This window comes from Hyla sarda, chromosome 1 (genome assembly GCF_029499605.1).
Source record: "Hyla sarda isolate aHylSar1 chromosome 1, aHylSar1.hap1, whole genome shotgun sequence".
Classification (NCBI taxonomy): domain Eukaryota; kingdom Metazoa; phylum Chordata; class Amphibia; order Anura; family Hylidae; genus Hyla; species Hyla sarda.
Genome location: NC_079189.1, coordinates 400,940,696 through 400,962,584, shown reverse-complemented (window position 1 = coordinate 400,962,584; position 21,889 = coordinate 400,940,696). Strand labels below are relative to the sequence as shown.

Genomic DNA, 21,889 nt, shown 5'->3' with positions numbered 1-21,889 from the left:
AGTTATGGGATCTGATCGCCTGTGTTCTCCTCTCTTCTCCTGCACAGTGGACTCGCTGTAATACCCATTTCAGTGAATGGGAGAAGCGGCTTTAATTAGCTGTTGCCTCCTGTCACTGATCTTGATTTCACAGTAAATGGGCACAGACACAGCCAGTCCTGCACTGCAGGACGCCTGCAATGGGAACGATGTTCCTGTTGTGAAAAAAGTGCAGGAACGTCGTTCCCATGTGTTCTACATACAGTCCCATGTAAATACCACTACTCCACTCTCCTACATACAGTCCCGTGTAAATAACACCACCCCCTTCTCTTCAACATACAGTCTTATGTAAATTACAATACTTTCCTCTCTCCTCTCTCCAACATGCATTCCCATGTCTTCCTCCTAAACTGCTCCATATAACTGCGGCCTCTTCCCCTGCAAAGTGCACTGGCTGTACTACCCGGCTGTGCAGGGGAAGACAAGGAAGAGCGGCCACAGTCCAGTCCAGCATCCGAAACATTAGGGCACAGGGTTGGTCCTGCAGGTGGACTGCTAAAGGGAACGGCGTTCTTGCTGTGAAAGAAGTGCAGGGATGCCGTTCCTATGAGTTCCTGCAGGACTCGAGCCCTGGCTTTCTATCTGTGACACCCGTTATGTCCATTGAAAGCAATGGGCACTTTGTTTGCCTGTGTCCTACAGAAGGTGCCGGTCACTGACGGAATGTAATGGGATGCCTGCTAGGGCATAATTTGCATAAATATTTGATGTATGCGTTACATCACAGGAAGTGATAGAAGATAAAAAATTCATATGCAGAGGATTGAAATGGCACAGGGACCCTGCTTGTTTGGCAGCTCGGGCCTTGGCTGCCAGGGCTGGTGCAAGGATTTTTGTCACCTTAGGCAAAACCTCATGTACCGAACGGAAATTCTGGCATCCGCAGAAAGAATAGACATGTCTGTTCTTTCTGTGTATTCTGCTCAGAAATACATTGCCGTCTATGATAAAGTGAATTTCTGAGCAATCTTAGCGCCAGCATGTTCTGACACCGCTCCACTATCTTCAGAATATCCGCACATACATTTTCTGTGTGGACATTCGAGCTTTACAATGAAAATTGAGTAGGTGGACCCTGTAAAAGTATGTCCTGATGTGATTGGATGTATATTTACACCCTGTACATGATGTGAACAATGGACCGGTGCTCGCATCATGTATGACAGGTCCTGGCAGCCAGAGACCTGCCAGTAGTGGCCATCATCAATGATCGCTCTAATGTTTGTCATTAACCCCTCAGATGCCGTGATCAAAGCAGGTTATGGCAATGCAGGCATTATATTCAAGGATGGAATCACCTGTGGTGATCTGGTGATCATTAAAATGGTGGATGGAGGTCTTCTCACCTGCCTCCTCCGCTCTCCTAGGGTCCCATTCATCAGAAAAAGGCTCCTGCATGGAAATTGCTGGGTGTCCTATGGTTGCCTTGGTAACTGTACCCCCCAGCATCAGTTGTCTCTCTCCGCACCGCATTATGCAGATCGTGCAGGAGAGCAGCTTTGGACACTTAAATAAACCTCATGTCATTTCCATATTGCTAACACTATTTTTCACACACAAATAAAATAAATGAGTCAAACAAGTTACAGAATGGTTTAAAAAGGGGAACTTTATTTATTATATATAAAAATGTTTGTGTCGGGGATTTTTGTAACCTCCATCACTCACAAAGAGCGTACAGTAACTAATACTCAGGACAGGAAAAACCTCCAGAGGGGAGGAAACCTGTAGGGAATCCATGGCTACTGTATTGCCCTTCCTCTGGGCATACTAAAGGAGGTTACCTCTAGAATTTGGGCAAATGTGTCTGTGTATGTGCGTGATTCCAGGGGCTGTGCCTCCATCCAAATTCTTCTGGAATAGGTCTGGAAATCTACGTCTTCATCCAACGTCTTGCTGTAGGTCCGGAAATGCTACTCCACATCCTGGAAATAGTGCATCTAAGATAGGAAAACAAAAGATGGATTATTTACATGTTTATTATAGAAAAGCACATTGAACTGCACTAAAGACCTTTTGGCACAACAATGTGATACTTACCAGTCACAGTAGTGTATGTGACTTTGCATTCTCGGCCCCTACAGTGTCCAGCATCAGCCCCTCACTGATGAAGAATGAGCAGGAGCAGTGTTATATCTGCTCAGTGCTGCTCTCTGGTGGACAATGGTTATGACATCACATGTGTGACACGCTGTTACCTCCTGAGAGTTCTATTTCAGCAGTGCTGCTCTCTGATTGGCTGAAAAACAAACAAGCTTTCTAATATATTCTGTATGACTGTTATCTAAGGGATTTTGGACATTTTTTTATTAAAATGGCGCTACTCCCTGTGGGTGCAATATACTTGTTTCTCCTAACCAGATGCTCAGTATTTGTAATATAATTTGGTGGCCCCAACAGCCTGGACCCATAGGTTTCTTACACAGATCAGTGCGGCTCTGGCAGGCTCAATGAGCAGCGCTGGCTGCCGGGACGTCTGACGAGTGACATCCCTGACGTTGTGGTCTGGAGCGAAGGATGTCACTCGTCAGACATCCCGGCAACCAGTGATTTAAAGTGGTCGTGGCTCCTGCTGCCAGTTCAAGATCAGACACCATGGTCCTAGATTGACATACATCACCACTGATCCCCTGAGGCTGTCCATCTGTTGCAAAACTACAACTCCCAGCACCAAAAATAAATCAATGTGGGCTTTGAAAAACGCCACACAGAAGTTGTGTTTAATCCCAGCCTAAGCCTAGGAACAGATGCAATTCTTGTTTGATGTTTTTTTTTTTTTGCCCCCTTTGGCCAACTTTACCTCTGCACAGGTTTTCATACATCTCCCCAATGTGTATAATTATACTTATTATTGCTATTATTATTTCCCCCCAGGCTTTTCTCATTCTTTCATCATGTGACTCAAGGATTTCTATTAAAAACATTGGGAAGAAAAACACCAAAACTTCATTAAAAAAAAAAAACTTTTTTATTGGACTAACAGCATTTTGTAGAGACAAGCTTTCGGGATTCCTCCCTTTATCAAGTCCTAAAGGGAGGAATCCAGAAAGCTTGTCTCTACAAAATGCTGTTAGCCCAATAGAGAAGGTATTACAAGATACTGCAACATTTTATGATTTGCATCTGCATCACTGGACTAATACGGCTACTCAAATTTACTACATTAAAAAAAAACAACAAAAAAACATGCTCTCGGCATCCCACAGATTTGATCGCCTAAAAAAGGCCATAAAAGGATGAAGAAAACCCAATTAGTGTCTGGCATTTCATATTACCCTATTGATTCCAACATAACATGTGCCCACATGGTGTTTTTTTCTGACAAACACGCCAAGTGTAATCCCAGCCGAAATTAGTGTTTTCACAATAAGTTGGGACAGCTGCAGGCTGTGCTATATATTTGCATGGTTGCGGCATACAGCACGTGTCACATTTATGCGGCTGCGTTCTGATGGCATATATGGCTCTTGGCCTTTTGGCTAAGATCAAGTGTAGTATCTGTTCTTATCAGTGGTCTAGTCTCTGCCATTGATGTAGGATGGATGCTGCCTGGAGGGGGCAGGTGTACTGGGGCGTTCCGGGGTTGGTTCTAAGGAATCAGCTTGAAGGCTGCCCCGATGTGACCTGTTTCCCTCCGGGTCTCGCCATGAGGCTGAGAGGGTTTAGAGCCGAGGTATTTTTGTGACTCAGGGAGTGGTGACCCTGAGCTGCTGAAACTCACTGGGTGTTATAGCTCACTGAGTGAACGCACTGCACCATACTCTTCACCTTTGGCATTCACCCCTGGGAACCCGGCTTTCCGGCTTGGATCAAAGAAATTTTTATAGATCCGTCTGGATGGCTGGGCAGTATATCTGCACTCATTCACTTATTTATAAATTTTTGTTCTCACTGTGCCACTTTTTTGTGTTGTTTGTACACATGATTTGTCAGGATGCGGTAGCCCTTCTGGGTGTCCCTCCTGGTGGTCAAGGGGAGGTGTGTGTGGCCATTAGGTTTCTCACCTCCCTGCAAACCCTGGGCATCTTGGCTTCGGTCAAGATGCATCCAGGGCCGTTTGAAGGAATTTGGGGGCCCCAAGCAAAATGGACATGGAGGCCCCCCCCCCTTTGATGTTGACGCACGACGCTCTAGGGCCGGCGTCGGGACATAGTAACGCCGGCCCTTGAATTCTGGGAGCGCAACGTAAGCAAACGTCAATACGACGCACATTAGGTGCAGCAGTGTTCCCCCCACATTAGGTGCAGCAGAGTTCCCCCACATTAGGTAGGCAGTGTTCCCCCCACATTAGGTAGGCAGTGTTCCCCCCACATTAGGTGCAGCAGTGTTCCCTACCCATACCCCCTGTCCAGACCCCCCCCACAGGGCCATTTTGTTTGGTGGGGGTTTGACTGCTGAGACCCCCACCGATCACCTCGGTTAAAGTGGTTCTCCAGCTGTTGGAAAGTTAAAACTCCCATCATTCTGGAGAGCCTCTGGCAATGGGAGTTGTAGTTTTGTAACAGCTGAAGAGACACAGATTGGACACAGTTTTACCCATCATCACTGCAGAACTTACAAGTGACTACAGCTCTGATGGGACAGTCAGGAGAATACACAATGATATCAGTGACCTGAGTGACGTCTTCTGACTTGAGTGATCTCTTCTCTGTTATCTTTTCTTCTTCATCTAGCCCAGAGATCAGGTCTTCCTCCAGCTCCATCTTCTCTGCAGAGTCTGACATCCAGGCATCATTGGCTCCTCACTGTCAGCAGATCCTCATCCTCTGCATGAAGACAGTAATCATTATAACCTTGCCACAAAGCGTAACCTAAATATAATACTACCACACACTGTACCCACTAAATATAATCCTGCTATTCCCTGTACCCACTAAATATAATCCTGCTATTCACTGTACCCTAAATATAATACTGCTATACACTGTACCCTAAATATAATACTGCCCCACACTGTACCCTGAATATAATACTGCCATACACTGTATCCTGAATAAAATACTGCTATACACTGTACCCACTAAATATAATACTGCCCCACACTGTACCCACTAAATATAATACTGCCCCACACTGTATCCTGAATATAATGCTGCCACACACTGTACCCTGAATATAATGCTGCCACACACTGTACCCTGAATATAATGCTGTCTCACACTGTACCTTGAATATAATACTGCCACACACTGTACCCTGAATATAATACTTCCACACACTGTACCCTGAATATAATGCTGCCTCCCACTGTACCTTGAATATAATACTGCCACACACTGTACCCTGAATATAATGCTGCCACACACTGTACCCTGACTATAATGCTGCCACACACTGTACCCTGAATATAATACTGCCACACACTGTACCCTGAATATAATGCTGCCACACACTGTACCCTGACTATAATGCTGCCACACACTGTACCCTGAATATAATACTGCCACACTGTACCCTGAATATAATACTGCCACACTGTACCCTGAATATAATGCTTCCACACATTGTACACCCTGAATATAATACTGCCACACACTGTACCCTGAATATAATACTGCCACACACTGTACCCTGAATATAATGCTGCCACACACTGTACCCTGACTATAATGCTGCCACACACTGTACCCTGAATATAATACTGCCACACTGTACCCTGAATATAATACTGCCACACACTGTACCCTGAATATAATGCTGCCTAACACTGTACCCTGACTATAATGCTGCCACACACTGTACCCTGAATATAATACTGCCACACACTGTACCCTGAATATAATGCTTCCACACACTGTGACCCCATAACACCCCCCTGCATCTCTCATGACCCCCATAACACCCTCCCTGCATCTCTCATGATCCCCATAACACCTCCCCTGCATCTCTCATGACCCCCATAACACCCACCCTGCACCTCTCATCACCCACAAAACACCCCACTGCATCTCTCATGATCCCCATAACACCCCCTGCATCTCTCATGACCCCCATAACACCCCCCTGCATCTCTCATGATCCCCATAACACCCCCCATGCATCTCTCATGATCCCCATAACACCCCCCTGCATCTCTCATGACCCCCATAACACCCCCCTGCACCTCTCATGACCCCCATAACACCCCCCTGCACCTCTCATGACCCCCAAAACACCCCCCTGCACCTCTCATGACCCCCAAAACACCCCACTGCACCTCTCATGACCCCTAAAACACCCCACTGCATCTCTCATGACCCCCAAAACACCCCACTGCATCTCTCATGACCCCCAAAACACCCCACTGCATCTCTCATGACCCCCATAACACCCCCTGCATCTCTCATGACCCCCAAAACACCCCACTGCATCTCTCATGACCCCCATAACACCCCCCCTGCATCTCTCATGACCCCCAAAACACCCCACTGCATCTCTCATGACCCCCATAACACCCCCCTGCATCTCTCATGACCCCCATGACACCCCCCCTGCATCTCTCATGACCCCCATGACACCCCCCCCCCCCACACACACACACCTCTCATCACCATTGCAGTCCCCTGACAACCATACAATCCCCCCCCCCCTGGGCCCCCCGCACCCCCCGCGCCAGTTTACTTACCCTGCCGGGGATCGTTGCAGAGGCGGGAGTCTGCTGCTGTTCCTGTCACTGCACGGAGGATGCTGGAGGTTCCCGCGGGGACGCAAGCATGGACAGGTCAGGTGATTGGCGTAGACGTGCGTGCCTGCGCGGGGCACGTGACGTCTCTACTCCAATCATCCCCTGACCTGTCCGGTGCCGGCCCTGCTTTGTTTCTTAAGGGGCCCGCGCCCCCCCCAAAAATGTAATTTTGGTGAAATGTGCGGGCCCCCCGAAGTGCCCCGTCGCTACAGGACGGGCAAGCACCGTCTCTGCTCGGGGCCCCCCAGCCAGCTCGGGGCCCCAAGCAATTGCTTGGTTTGCTGGTCCGGTAGCGACGGGCCTGGATGCAACCAGTATACGGCTCCTTGGCTAATACCCTGACTAACGCCTAGGTTGAAGCCAGGCGCACTTGTGGCCCCTTAGTAGCTTTGACAAAAAGGGGCATCGAACCTGGATCCTTACAGGTGCCTTTTGGCCCGGAGGTGAAGGGTAGGTTTGTTGGGGGCCTAGCGATAGACCACATCCTCTTAACCCCTTAACAACGCAGGACGTATATTTACGTCCTGCGCCGACTCCCGCGATATGAAAAGGGATCGCGCTGCGATCCCGCATAATATCGCGTCGGTCCCGGCGCTCATCAACGGCCGGGACCCGCGGCTAATATCACACATCGCCGATCGCGGCGATGTGTGGTATTAACCCTTTAGAAGTGGCGGTCAAAGCTGACCGCCGCTTCTAAAGCGAAAGTGAAAGTGACCCGGCTGCTCAGTCGGGCTGTTCGGGACCGCCGCGGTGAAATCACGGCGTCCCGAACAGCTGGCAGGACACCGGGAGGGCCCTTACCTGCCTCCTCGGTGTCCGATCGGCGAATGACTGCTCCATGCCTGAGATCCAGGCAGGAGCAGTCAAGCGCCGATAACACTGATCACAGGCGTGTTAATACACGCCTGTGATCTGTGTAAAAGATCAGTGTGTGCAGTCTTATAGGTCCCTATGGGACCTATAACACTGCAAAAAAAAATGTAAAAAAAAAAGTGGTAATAAAGGTCATTTAACCCCTTCCCTAATAAAAGTTTGAATCACCCCCCTTTTCCCATAAAAAAATAAAACAGTGTAAAAAAAATAAAAATAAACGTATGTGGTATTGCCGCGTGCGTAAATGTCCGAACTATAAAAATATATCATTCATTAAACCGTACGGTCAATGGCGTACGGGCAAAAAAATTCCAAAGTCAAAAAAGCGCATTTTTGGTCACTTTTTATACCATTAACCCCTTAAGGACAATGGACGTACTCCTACGCCCCCATTTCCGAGTCCTTAAGGACCGAGGACGTAGGAGTACGTCCTGTCCATTCCTGGCCCCCCGCCGCTAGCCGGAGGGGAGCCGGTGCCCGATGCCTGCTGAAATCATTCAGCAGGCATCGCGGCATATCGCCCAGGGGGGTCATTATGTCCCCCCATGTCGGCGATGGCCGCAGATCGCTGGACAATTCAGTCCAGCGTTCTGCGGCGATTCCGGGTCAATCGGGTCTCCAGTGACCCGGTGACCCGGAATTACTGGCTGATCGGGGCCGTCAGAGACGGCCCCGAACAGCCAGAGCCTGCAGGGGTGAGGTGGCACTGGTGCCACCTCACGATCGCCCTGATTCGTCGGCCGGGAATCCCGGCCGACCAATCAGGGCGCCTGCTGTGGGTGTCACTCCCGCACCCGCTCCGCCCCTCTTCCGGAGGACGTGAGCGGGTGCGGGAAGACGACCCCGGGTGCTGGGGACCCCGATCCCCGGCGTTAATGTTGGAATCGGGGTTCCCAGGAGCGACAACGGCGGCGGCGGGACTGACCTGTGCGGCGATCAAGCAGCAGAAGGAGGTGAGTGACAGCCTCCTGCTGTTGCTTAGCAACAGCTCCCAGCATGCAAAAAGGGCATGCTGGGAGCTGTAGTTATGCAACAGGAGGAGGCAGACCACCACAACTCCCAGCATGCACTTATGGGCATGCTGGGACTTATGGTTTTGCAACAGCTGGAGGCACATTCTTTCTATGGAAAAGTGTACCTTCAGCTGTTGTGTAACTACAACTCCCAGCTTGCACAAACAGCTAAAGTGCATGTTGGGAGTTGTAGTGGTGCATCTGCTGGTTGCATAACTACAACTCCCAGCATGCCCGTTGGCTGTCGGTGACTGCTGAGAGTTGTAGTTTTGCAACAGCTGAAGGCACACTGAGTTAAGTAGCAAACCAGTGTGTCTCCAGCTGTTGCATAACTACAATCCCCAGCATCCCCAGCCAAAGTAGTATGCCTCCCGCTGTTGCATAACTACAACACCCAGCATGCCCTTCCGCTGTCCGTACATGCTGGGGGTTGTAGCTTTTGCAACAGCTGAAGGCACACTGGTTGCAAAACACTGAGTTTGTTGCCAAACTCGGTGTTTCACAACCAGTGTGCCTCCAGCTGTTGCAAAACTACAACTCCCAGCATGCACTGATAGACCGTACATGCTGAGAGTTGTAGTTTTGCAACAGCTGGATGCCCCCCCCCCCCCCAATGTGAATGTACAGGGTACACTCACATGGGCGGAGGATTACAGTAAGAATCCGGCTGCAAGTTTGAGCTGCAGCAAATTTTCTGCTGCAGCTCAAGCTGCCAGCGAGAAACTACTGTGAACCCCCGCCCGTGTGACTGTACCCTAAAAACACTACACTAACACAAAATAAAATAAAAAGTAAAAAAACACTACATATACACATACCCCTACACAGCCCCCCTCCCCAATAAAAATGAAAAACGTCTGGTACGCCACCGTTTCCAAAACGGAGCCTCCAGCTGTTGCAAAACTACAACTCCCAACATGCACTGATAGACCGTACATGCTGGGAGTTGTAGTTTTGCAACAGCTGGATGTTCCCCCCCCCCAATGTGAATGTACAGGGTACACTCACATGGGCGGAGGATTACAGTAAGTATCCGGCTGCAAGTTTGAGCTGCGGCAAATTTTCTGCCGCTGCTCAAGCTGCCAGCGAGAAACTACTGTGAACCCCCCGCCCGTGCGACTGTACCCTAAAAACACTACACTTCACTAACACAAAATAAAATAAAAAGTAAAAAACACTACATATGCACATTCCCCTACACAGCCCCCCTCCCCTCCCCAATAAAAATGAAAAACGTCTGGTACACCACTGTTTCCAAAACGGAGCCTCCAGCTGTTGCAAAACAACTACTCCCAGTATTACCAGACAGCCACTGCAAAAGTTGTGAATCACCTGTGGGGTATTAAGGTTCACATTACCCCTTGTTACGTTCCCCGAGGGGTCTAGTTTCCAAAATAGTATGCCATGTGTTTTTTTTTTTTGCTGTCCTGGCACCATAGGGGCTTCCTAAATGCGGCATGCCCCCAGAGAAAAATTTGCTTTCAAAAAGCCAAATGTGACTCCTCCTCTTCTGAGACCTGTAGTGCGCCAGCAGAGCACTTCTCCACCCATATGGGGTGTTTTCTGAATCGGGAGAAATTGAGTTTCAAATTTTGGGGGGGTATTTTCTGCTATTACCCTTTTAAAAAATGTAAACATTTTGGGAAACCAAGCATTTTAGGTAAAAAAAAAAGTTTTTTTTTACATATGCAAAAGTCGTGAAACACCTGTAGGGTATTAAGGTTCATATTACCCCTTTTTACGTTCCACGAGGGGTCTAGTTTCCAAAATGGTATGCCATGTGTTTTTTTTTTGCTGTTCTGGCACCATAGGGGCTTCCTAAATGCGGCATGCCCCGAGAGCAAAATTTGCTTTCAAAAAGCCAAATGTGACTCCTTCTCTTCTGAGACCTGTAGTGCGCCAACAGAGCACTTCTCACCCCCATATGGGGTGTTTTCTGAATCGGGAGAAATTGGGTATTTTCTGCTATTACCCTTTTTAAAAATGTAAAAATTTTGGGAAACCAAGCATTTTAGGTAAAAAAATTTTTTTTTTTTTTTAACATATGCAAAAGTCATGAAACACCTGTAGGGTATTAAGGTTCACTTTACCCCTTTTTACGTTCCCCGAGGGGTCTGGTTTCCAAAATGGTATGCCATGTGTTTTTTTTTTTTGCGGTTCTGGCACCATAGGGGCTTCCTAAATGCGGCATGCCCCCAGAGCAAAATTTGCTTTCAAAAAGCCAAATGTGACTCCTTCTCTTCTGAGACCTGTAGTGCGCCAGAAGAGCACTTTTCACCCCCATATGGGGTGTTTTCTGAATCGGGAGAAATTGGGCTTCAAATTTTGGGGGGTATTTTCTGCTATTATCCTTTTTAAAAATGTAACATTTTTGGGAAACCAAGCATTTTAGGTAAAACATTTTTTTTTTTTTACATATGCAAAAGTCGTGAATCACCTGTGGGGTATTAAGGTTCACTTTACCCCTTGTTACGTTCCCTGAGGGGTCTAATTTCCAAAATGGTATGCCATGTGGTTTTTTTTTTTGCTGTCCTGGCACCATAGGGGCTTCCTAAAGGTGACATGCCCCCCAAAAACCATTTGACGCTCCTTCCCTTCTGAGCCCTCTACTGCGCCCGCCGAACAATTAACATAGACATATGAGGTATGTGCTTACTCAAGAGAAATTGGGTTTCAAATACAAGAAAAAAATTTCTCCTTTTTACCCCTTGCAAAAATTCAAAAATTGGGTCTACAAGAACATGCGAGTGTAAAAAATGAAGATTGTGAATTTTCTCCTTCACTTTTCTGCTATTCCTGTGAAACACCTAAAGGGTTAATACACTTACTGAATGTCATTTTGAATACTTTGGGGGGTGTAGTTTTTATAATGGGGTCATTTATGGGGTATTTCTAATATGAAGACCCTTCAAATCCACTTCAAACCTGAACTGGTCCATGAAAAATAGTGAGTTTGAAAATTTTGTGAAAAATTTCCAAATTGCTGCTGACCGTTGAAGTCCTCTGGTGTCTTCCAAAAGTAAAAACTCATAAATTTTATGATGCAAACATAAAGTAGACATATTGTATATGTGAACCCAAAAATGTTTTATTTTGAATATCCATTTTCCTTACAAGCAGAGAGCTTCAAAGTTCGAAAAATGCAAAATTTTCATTTTTTTCATAAAATTTTGGGATTTTTCACCAAGAAAGGATGCAAGTTACCATAAAATGTTATCACTAAGTTAAAGTAGAATATGTCACGAAAAAACAATCTCAGAATCAGAATGATAACTAAAAGCATTCCAGAGTTATTAATGTTTAAAGTGACAGTGGTCAGAATTGCAAAAAACGCTCTGGTCCTTAAGGTGTAAAATGGCCTGGTCCTTAAGGGGTTAAAAAATGAATAAAAAGTAATAAAAAAGTCCGATCAAAACAAAAATCATACCAATAAAAACTTCAGATCACGGCGCAAAAGATGAGTCCTCATACCGCCCTGTACGTGGAAAAATAAAAAAGTTATAGGGGTCAGAAGATGACATTTTTAAACGTATACATTTTCCTGCATGTAGTTATGATTTTTTCCAGAAGTGCGACAAAATCAAACCTATATAAGTAGGGTATCATTTTAACCGTATGGACCTACAGAATAATGATAAGGTGTCATTTTTACCGAAATATGCACTGCATAGAAACGGAAGCCCCCAAAAGTTGCAAAATGGCATTTTTTCTTCGATTTTGTCGCACAATGATTTGTTTTCCCGTTTCGTCGTGCATTTGTGGGTAAAATGACTAATGTCACTGCAAAGTAGAATTGGTGACGCAAAAAATAAGCCATAATATGGATTTTTAGGTTGAAAATTGAAAGGGTTATGATTTTTAAAAGGTAAGGAGGAAAAAACGAAAGTGCAAAAACTGAAAAATCCTGAGTCCTTAAGGGGTTAAAAAGAAAGAATGTCTGTTCTTTCTGCGTATTCTGCTCAGAAATGCATTGCCGTCTTTGAGTCAGTGAATTTCTGAGCGTAAATTGCAAGTACTATAACCAGTGTAGTTTAAAATTGGCATCTTCTTACCCCTATAACTTTATTATTTTTCCGCATGCTGGGCAGTATGGGGTTTCTTGTGCCTGTAGTTTTTATCGGTACCATTTTTGTTTTGATGGGACTTTTATTTATTTATAATTTTTCTTATGGTATATGAAGTGACAAAAAATGCACAATTTTGGAATTTTGTATGTTTTTGTGTGTACGCCATCGACCGTGTGGTTTAACTATCCTTATATTTAAATAGTTTAGACATTTACGCACGTGGCGTTACCACATATGATTATTTTTATTCTTTATTACATTATTTTATTTAAAAAATAGGGAAAGGTGGGTGATTTAAAGGGGTACCCCGACGCAAAACATCTTATCCCCTATCAAAAGGATAGGGGATGAGTTGTTAGAACGCGGGGATCCCGCTGCTGGGGACCCCGGCTATCGCTGGTGCGGCATTCTGGTCATCTGTGCACGGAGCAAAATCTGATCCTTGCCGGATAACTGGCAACCACAGTCGCCGCGCCCCCTCAATTCAGATCTATGGGAGGAGGCATGATGGCTACATACTAGCCATCACGCCCCCTCCCATAAACATGAATGAAGGGGGCGTCGCGTGACATCACGAGCATGGGAGCTCCACGCTCCCGTGTTCTGATAGGGGATAAGATGTTTTGCACCAGTGTACCCCTTTAAACTTATAATAGGGAAGGGGTTAATGAACATTTATTATATTTTTTTTACACTTTTTTTTTTTTTAGCCCCATAAAGGGGTTTAACCATGCAATCTTCTATTTGCATATACTTATTAAAGGGGTACTCCGCACCCCTAGACATCTTGTCCCCTTTCCAAAGGATAGGGGATAAGATGTCAGATCGCGGGGGTCCCGCTGCTGGGGACCCCCGGGATCTCGGCTGCAGCACCCACCTGTACAGCTTCCACCTCGCACCGGCAACGCTGGAGGCTTCAGATCCGGACCACAATGGCGGAAGAGCGTGATGTCATGACTCCGCCCCGTGTGATGTCATGTCCCGCCCCCTCAATGGGAGGTCCGTCACGCCCCCTTCCATAGACTTGCATTGAGGGGGCGGGGCGTGATGTCACACGGGCGAAGTTGTGACGACACGCTCTTCCGCCATTTTGGTCGGGATCCGAAGCCTCCAGCGTTGCTGGTGTGAGGTGGAAGCCGTACAGGTGGGTGCTGAAGCCAAGATCCCGGGGGTCCCCAGCAGCGGGACCCCCGCGATTTGACATCTTATTCCCTATCCTTTGGATAGGGGACAAGATGTCTAGGGGTGCGGAGAACCCCTTTAATGCTATGCCATAGCATAGCATTGATCAGTGGAATCGGCGCTCTGCTGTTCCTGCCTGCTGAGCAGGCATGGAGCAGTAGATCGCCGATCGGATGACAGAGAGGCAGGTAAGCACCTTCCCGTTGTCCGGTAAGCTGATTGGGACATTGCGATTTTGTCGCAACAGTCCAGATCAGCTCTGCTGAGCTGCCGAGATTCTTCTTTGACTTTCGCTTTAGTTGATCGCGGCATCTAAAGGGTTAATGCCGTGCATCGGCCCAATCGGCCGTGCCCAGCATTAGCCGTGGGTCCTGTCTGCCTGTAGCTACCGGATCCCACCAGGTTTAATCTGTTCTCCGCCCGAGAGAATGGTTTAAACCCCTTTAACCTTACCAGGGCATACAGGTACGCCCTGAGTCCATAAGGACTCGCATACACATATGCCTTGCATCCCCAAGAGGTTAAAGGGGTACTTTGGTGCAAAATTTTTTTTTTTTTATCAACTGGTGCCAAAACATTAAACTGATTTGTCAATTACTTCTATTAACCCCTTAACGACAATGGACGTAAATGTACGTCCCTTGTATAGTATTGTAATTGGTGATAGTAGTCTGTGTACGGTGATAGTAGTGGTGTTAATGGTGATATTGGACGAGCGCTGTAAATGTATGTCCGGGTGAGGTGGTACTTAACGCACCAGGACGTACATTTCCGTCCTAAGCATAACCGCGAGCATCGGAGCGATGCCCGGATCATGCGCGGCAAGTCCCGGCTGCTGATCGCTGATCAATACAGATCACGGCATCTGCAGCATCGAGGTTACTTAAACGGATGATCGGATCGCCCACAGCTCTGCCGCGGCGATCCAATCATCCAGCACGGCAGCCGGAGGTCCCCTCACCTGCCTTCGCTGTCTTCTGGGAGTCTTCTGCTCTGATCTGCCTTCCCGCAGACCAGAGCAGAAGATGACCGATAACCCTGATCAGTGCTGTGTCCTATACATAGCACTGAAAAGGATTAGCAATCGAGTGATTGCTATAAATAGTCCCCTATGGGGACTATTAAAGTGTAAAAATAAAAGTAAAAGTTAAAAAAAAGTGAAAACCCCCCTCCCCCAATAAAAACGTAAATTGTCCCATTTTCCGAATACACCCCCAAAAAGTGTTCAAAAAATATTTTATATACATATTTGGTATCGCCGCGTGCGTAAATATCTGAAATATTAAAATAAAATGTTAATGATACTGTACGGTGAACGGCGTAAACGTATAAATAAAAAAAGTCCAAAATAGCTGCTTTTTTATAACATTTTATTCCCAAAAAAATTTATCAAAAATGGATTAAAAGTTCTATTTAAGCATATATAGCATATATACCGCCGCTTATACGGAAAAATGAAAAAGTTATAGGTCTTCAAAATAGGGGGATTTTAAACATTATAATTTGGTAAAAAAGTTTGCGATTTTTTTTAAGCGCAACAGTAATAGAAAAGTATGTTATCATGGGTATCATTTTAATTGTATTGACCCAAAGAATAAAGAACACATGTCATTTTTACCGTAAATTGTACGGCGTGAAAACAAAACCTTCCAAAATTACCAAAATTGCGATTTTCTTTTTAATTTCACCACACAAATAGTATTTTTTTGGTTGCGCCATACATTTAATGGTAAAGTGAGTGATGGCGTTACAACGGACAACTGGTCGCGCAAAAAACAAACCCTCATACTAGTCTGTGGATGAAAATATAAAAGAGTTATGATTTTTTGAAGGCGAGGAGGAAAAAATGAAAATGTAAAAATAAAATTTTCTGCGTCCTTAAGGCCCAAATGGGCTGTGTCCTTAAGGGGTTAAAGAGGCAGGGATTTTTCATTTTTGCTCTTCAGTTTTTTCCTCCTAGACTTTTAATGTTTTGAATTTCCCACCTACCCATATGGGGCTTGTTTTTCCCACTGCCAATTGTACTTTGTAATGACTTCACTCATTTTAGCATAAACTGTTAAAAATAAAATTGACAGTGGAGTCGAGTGGCTCACAGGTTTAGGCCTTAAATATGAATGACTGCCTCTGTCCAAATTAATATTAGTTACATGTCGACACAAAGAAAGAGCACTACACAGAGTTGATACAAATCTCCTTTTCCAGCAGATGTTGGTCACACTGGCCAAGGAGTTCTGTTTATTATACGGAAGCTACTTTTGTTTTATACGGTTATCAAAGTGGGAGGCTAATTATCACATCAACCCATTGTGTTACTTTTTGTTTGGTCATTTTTGTATATACGCAAAAGCATCTTATTAATATGTATATATAGATATAACGCCCTTTCATCACTGCACAGCTACATCCTACCTACCCTACATCCCCAAGCTTACCACAGCACCAAGCCAGATACTATAGTAACTCCTGCACAACCACAATCCCCGAGAGAGCAGCAGCCCGAGCCCCGCACCGGCCACAACAAAAGGGAAAACACTCACCAGGCCAGTAACAGCGCCGACCACCTCCAGCCTCCCTCCGAAATAAGGGCATAATTCAACCAACCCCTGCCATAGTATAGCGACTCTCTGCGCTACACAACTTCAGGAACCCCGTCCTGCTGCAGAGGCCAGAGACCCCGCACCAGCACCGCAAAACATCATACATTAACCAGGAACTCTCACTGGTCTGAAAAGCCAGAGACCCCGCACCGGCCCTATAGAATAATACTTAAGTCTTACCAGGACTCTGCACTGGTACCATCTAGGCCCGAGACCCCGCACCGGCCAAGTAGTAGCCAAGACCCCGCAAGGCCAAATCCTCTGGAAAGGATGATCCACATCTGGAAGGAGGACTAAAAAAAACACAATGTGCGGAATGTGCTGGGTACCTATATGGAGCCTCTGGCCCAACCCAGCAATTATGTTAATTAATTTTATTCTAGGGGATGGTCCTGATTTGGGATGGCGAACTAGGAATATCTCTTCTGTGCTGCTGTAGGGATGATGAGGAAACAGGTATATATGAGGTATCACACAATGTATACAGGTATATATGAGATCACAGGATGTATACAGGTATATATGAGGTATCACACGATGTATACGTTCCGGGTGCAGCTCACAAGGGGGGTGCCAGGGGCGGACTGACCCGCCGCCGCCACCACTACTGAGGACCCGGGACACTCGTCCCAGATCCCCAGCAGACAGCAGTGCCTTCTCCTGTATGCACGATACACGCACATACAGGAGAAGGTGTCCTCTCTGTGTGAGCCACATCTGCAGCTACACAGAGGAGACGTGACCTCCGTCCCCACGCAGCACGCAGTACAGGCGCCGGTGACGTCACTCATCAGCGCCTGTACTGTGGAGGGGAGAAGACGCGGGCCCTGCAGCTGAGGAGATCGCTGTGTGGGATCCTTTTTTGTATTTATTTTTCTCAACTCTGCATACACCTATGGGGGATGCAGAGTACTCTACATATACCTATAGGGGAGGAGGGGGGGTGCTCTACATATACCTATGGGGGAGGGGGGGTTACTCTACATATACCTATGGGGAGGGGGGGTTACTCTACATATATCTATGGGGGAGAGGCGGGTTACTCTACATATACCTATGGGGAAGGGGGGGGGGGGTTACTCTACATATACCTATAGGGGAGGGGGGGGGGGGGTTGTCTACATATACCTATAGGGGAGGAGGGGGGATGCTCTACATATACCTATGGGGGAGGGGGGGTACTCTACATATACCTATAGGGGAGGAGGGGGGGGTGCTCTACATATATCTATGGGAAAGGGGGGGGGGGGTGTAACTGCATATACCTATGGGAAAGGGGGGGGTGTAACTGCATATACCTATAGGAAAGGGGGGATGTAACTGCATATACCTATGGGAAATGGGGGATGTAACTGCATATACCTATGGGAAAGGGGGGTGTAACTGCATATACCTATGGGAAAGGGGGGGATGTAACTGCATATACCTATGGGAATGAGGGGGGATGTAACTGCATATACCTATAGGAATGAGGGGGGTGTAACTGCATATACCTATGGGAAAGGGGGGGGTGTAACTGCATATACCTATGGGAAAGAGGGGGGGTGTATCTGCTTATACCTATGGGCAAGAGGGGGGGAAGGTAACTCTTCCTATACCTATGGGGAAAGGGGAGGAAAGGGGGGGGGGGGGGTAACTGCCTATACCAATGGGGAAGAGGGGGGTAACTCTGCCTATACCAATGGGGAAGAGGGGGGTAACTCTGCCTATATCAATTGGGAAGAGGGGGGGGAGATCTGCCTATACCTATGGGGAAAAAAGGGATTTAACTCTGCCTCTACCTATGGGGAAAGGGGGTGGGGGGACTCTGCTGCCTATACCTAAGGAGAAAGGAGGGTTAACTCTGTTCCTATACCTATTGGGTATGGCTGCCTAACTATCTAGCTAGCCCCCTACCTACCTAACTTGTCACCTACCTACATATCTGGCTTTCTGATCTACCTACCTAGTTACCTATTTACCTGGCTACCTCCCTACCTGTCCTTTTACTGTGCAGGACACCAAGGAGGGCATTATTACAGTTTGTGGGCCTATAGATAGAAAGATTGTAGAGGAGGGGAGGGCACTGAAAAAATGCAGAGTCTGACATGTTTTTCCTGCAGATGTTAAGAGATCCACATGGTGGTCTTATCCGGACGGAGAAGAAAAGGAAAGAGGACGCTGCTGATCAGAAAATATGTAATTGTGAGTCCCAAAATGTAACTGCAATCACTTATATGGTATATACATCCTGTGTACAGCTGATATCTACCGCCATATGGTCCTGTATATAATCACTTATACAGATCCTTTATAGTATACTGGTCTGTGTATAGGGGTTTTATTAAGTACAGTATGGCAGTATTATCCAGTTATTGTGTGGTGGTATATATTTACTCCTTGTATACCAGTATTATTGGTCATGGAAATTTACCTTTGTTAAAGTGTTTCTTATATATATATATATATATATATATATATATATATATAAATTTTAGTTTATTGTGTGTGGGATGTAGGTGGAATAGGGGCGTGGCAGAAGATTGACGAGCTGCAGAGCCTAGTAGGGGCCCTTGCTTTTTTTTGGTCCGTGGGCCCTGAGTGTTGTCAGTTCGCTCCTGAGAGGGGGTGTAATTAAGGGGGGGGAGGTGGAGGGGGTAAATAAAGGGGGGAGGGAGGGGGGTGTAATTAAGGGGGGGGGGGTGCGGGTGGGGGGTGCCAAACAAAGGGTCCGCCCCGGGTGCCAAATGCTCTAGGCACGCCCCTGAATGGTGGTGAGTGATCTTCCTCCTAAACTGCTCCATATAACTGCGGCCTCTTCCCCTGCACAGTGCACTGGCTGTACTACCCGGCTGTGCAGGGGAAGACAAGGAAGAGCGGCCACAGTCCAATCCAGCAGCCAAAAGATTCGGGCACAGGGTTGGTCCTGCAGGTGGACTGCTAAAGGGAACGGCGTTCTTGCTGTGAAAGAAGTGCAGGGATGCCGTTCCTATGAGTTCCTGCAGGACTCGAGCCCTGGCTTTCTTTCTGTGACACCCGTTATGTCCATTGAAAGCAACGGGCACTTTGCCTGTGTCCTACAGAAGGTGCCGGTCACTGACAGAATGCAATGGGATGCCTGCTAGGGTTGCCACCTTTCTTGCAAAAAAAAAAATACCGGCCATGCTAATTTGCATAATTATTTGATGTATGCGTGACATCACAGGAAGTGATAGAATATATACAATTCATATGCAGGGTATTGAAATGGCACAGGGACCCTGCCTGTTTGTCTCTGGCCCTTTGCCCTGCTCTTTGATCTCACCCTTATTTGCACCGCCCCCCTTTTTAATGACTGTTAGACTATGTTCACACGTTAGGTTTTCCATGCAGAATTGCACAGGAATATACAGCATTGAAATTACGCTGCGGCAGAGTCCCATTAATTTCAATGGGGTTCTGGCGCACTGTGCACACAGCAGAATTTCCGCACAGGAATTATCTGGCACAGAAATTCTAATTCTGGCATCCGCAGAAAGAATAGACGTCTGTTCTTTCTGTGTATTCTGCTCAGAAATACATTGCCGTCTATGATAAAGCGAATTTCTGAGCAATCTTAGCGCCAGCATGTTCTGACACCGCTCCACTATCTTCAGAATATCCGCACATACATTTTCTGTGTGGACATTCGAGCTTTACAATGAAAATTGAGTAGGTGGACCCTGTAAAAGTATGTCCTGATGTGATTGGATGTATATTTACACCCTGTACATGATGTGAACAATGGACCGGTGCTCGCATCATGTATGACAGGTCCTAGCAGCCAGAGACCTGCCAGTAGTGGCCATCATCAACGATCGCTCTAATGTTTGTCATTAACCCCTCAGATGCCGTGATCTAAGCAGGTTATGGCAATGCAGGCATTATATTCAAGGATGGAATCACCTGTGGTGATCTGGTGATCATTAAAATGGTGGCTGGAGGTCTTCTCACCTGCCTCCTCCGCTCTCCTAGGGTCCCGTTCATCAGAAAAAGGCTCCTGCATGGAAATTGCTGGGTGTCCTATGGTTGCCTTGGTAACTGTACCCCCCAGCATCAGTTGCCTCTCTCCGCACCGCATTATGCAGATCGTGCAGGAGAGCAGCTTTGGACACTTAAATAAACCTCATGTCATCCACGTTTTGCTAACACTATTTTTCACACACAAATAAAATAAATGAGTCAAACAAGTTACAGAATGGTTTAAAAAGGGGAACTTTATTTATTATATATAAAAATGTTTGTGTAGGGGATTTTTTGTAACCTCCATCACTCACAAAGAGCGTACAGTAACTAATACTCAGGACAGGAAAAACCTCCAGAGGGGAGGAAACCTGTAGGGAATCCATGGCTACTGTATTGCCCTTCCTCTGGGCATACTAAAGGAGGTTACCTCTAGAATTTGGGCAAATGTGTCTGTGTATGTGCGTGATTCGAGGGGCTGTGCCTTCATCCAAATTCTTCTGGAATAGGTCTGGAAATCTCCGTCCTCATCCAACGTCTTGCTGTAGGTCCGGAAATGCTACTCCACATCCTGGAAATAGTGCATCTAAGATAGGAAAACAAAAGATGGATTATCTACATGTTTATTATAGAAAAGCACATTGAACTGCACTAAAGACCTTTTGGTCACAACAATGTGACACTTACCAGTCACAGTAGTGTATGTGACTTTGCATTCTCGGCCCCTACAGTGTCCAGCATCAGCCCCTCACTGATGAAGAATGAGCAGGAGCAGTGTTATATCTGCTCAGTGCTGCTCTCTGGTGGACAATGGTTATGACATCACATGTGTGACACGCTGTTACCTCCTGGGAGTTCTATTTCAGTAGTGCTGCTCTCTGATTGGCTGAAAAACAAACAAGCTTTCTAATATATTCTGTATGACTGTTATATAAGGAATTTTGGGCAATTTTTTATTAAAATTGCGCTACTGGAGCAAAGGATGTCACTCGTCAGGCATCCCTGCAGTCATTGATTTAACCCCTTAACTCCTTAAGGACACATGACGTACTGGAACGTCATTTGTCCGCTCCCGATCTATAACGCGGGGCCACGGCGGGTCGGGCCCGGGACCCGTGGCTAATAGCGCTCGGCATTGATCGCCACGTCTAAAGTGAAAGTATCCCGGCTGCTCAGTTGGGCTGTTCGGGACAGCCGCGGTGAAATCGCGGCATCCCGAACAGCTTACAGGACACAGGAGGGTCCTTACCTGCCTCCTTGGTGTCCGATCGACAAATGACTGCTCCGTGCCCGAGATCCAGGAAGGAGCAGTCAAGCGCCGATAACGCTGATCACAGGCGTGTTAATACACGCCAGTGATCAGCATGAGAGATCTGTGTGTGCAGTGTTATAGGTCCATATGGGACCTATAACACTACAAAAAAAAAAGTATTAATAAAGGTCATTTAACCCCTTCCCTAATAAAAGTTTGAATCACCCCCCTTT

At 46.6% G+C, this 21,889-nt stretch overlaps 1 long non-coding RNA gene and 1 pseudogene across 1 annotated transcript; one reads left to right on the top strand and one right to left on the bottom strand.

The window, feature by feature from the left end:
- Window positions 1–1,631: 1,631 nt before the first annotated feature.
- LOC130277237 (uncharacterized) lies at window positions 1,632–21,654 on the bottom strand. The gene is made up of 2 exons (XR_008845406.1): window positions 20,396–21,654; window positions 1,632–1,982 (listed from the first exon to the last, which is right to left on the bottom strand). It is a non-coding gene; the product is annotated as an uncharacterized LOC130277237 (long non-coding RNA).
- Window positions 3,508–3,593, top strand: LOC130344286 (U2 spliceosomal RNA; annotated as a pseudogene).
- Window positions 21,655–21,889: the final 235 nt, after the last annotated feature.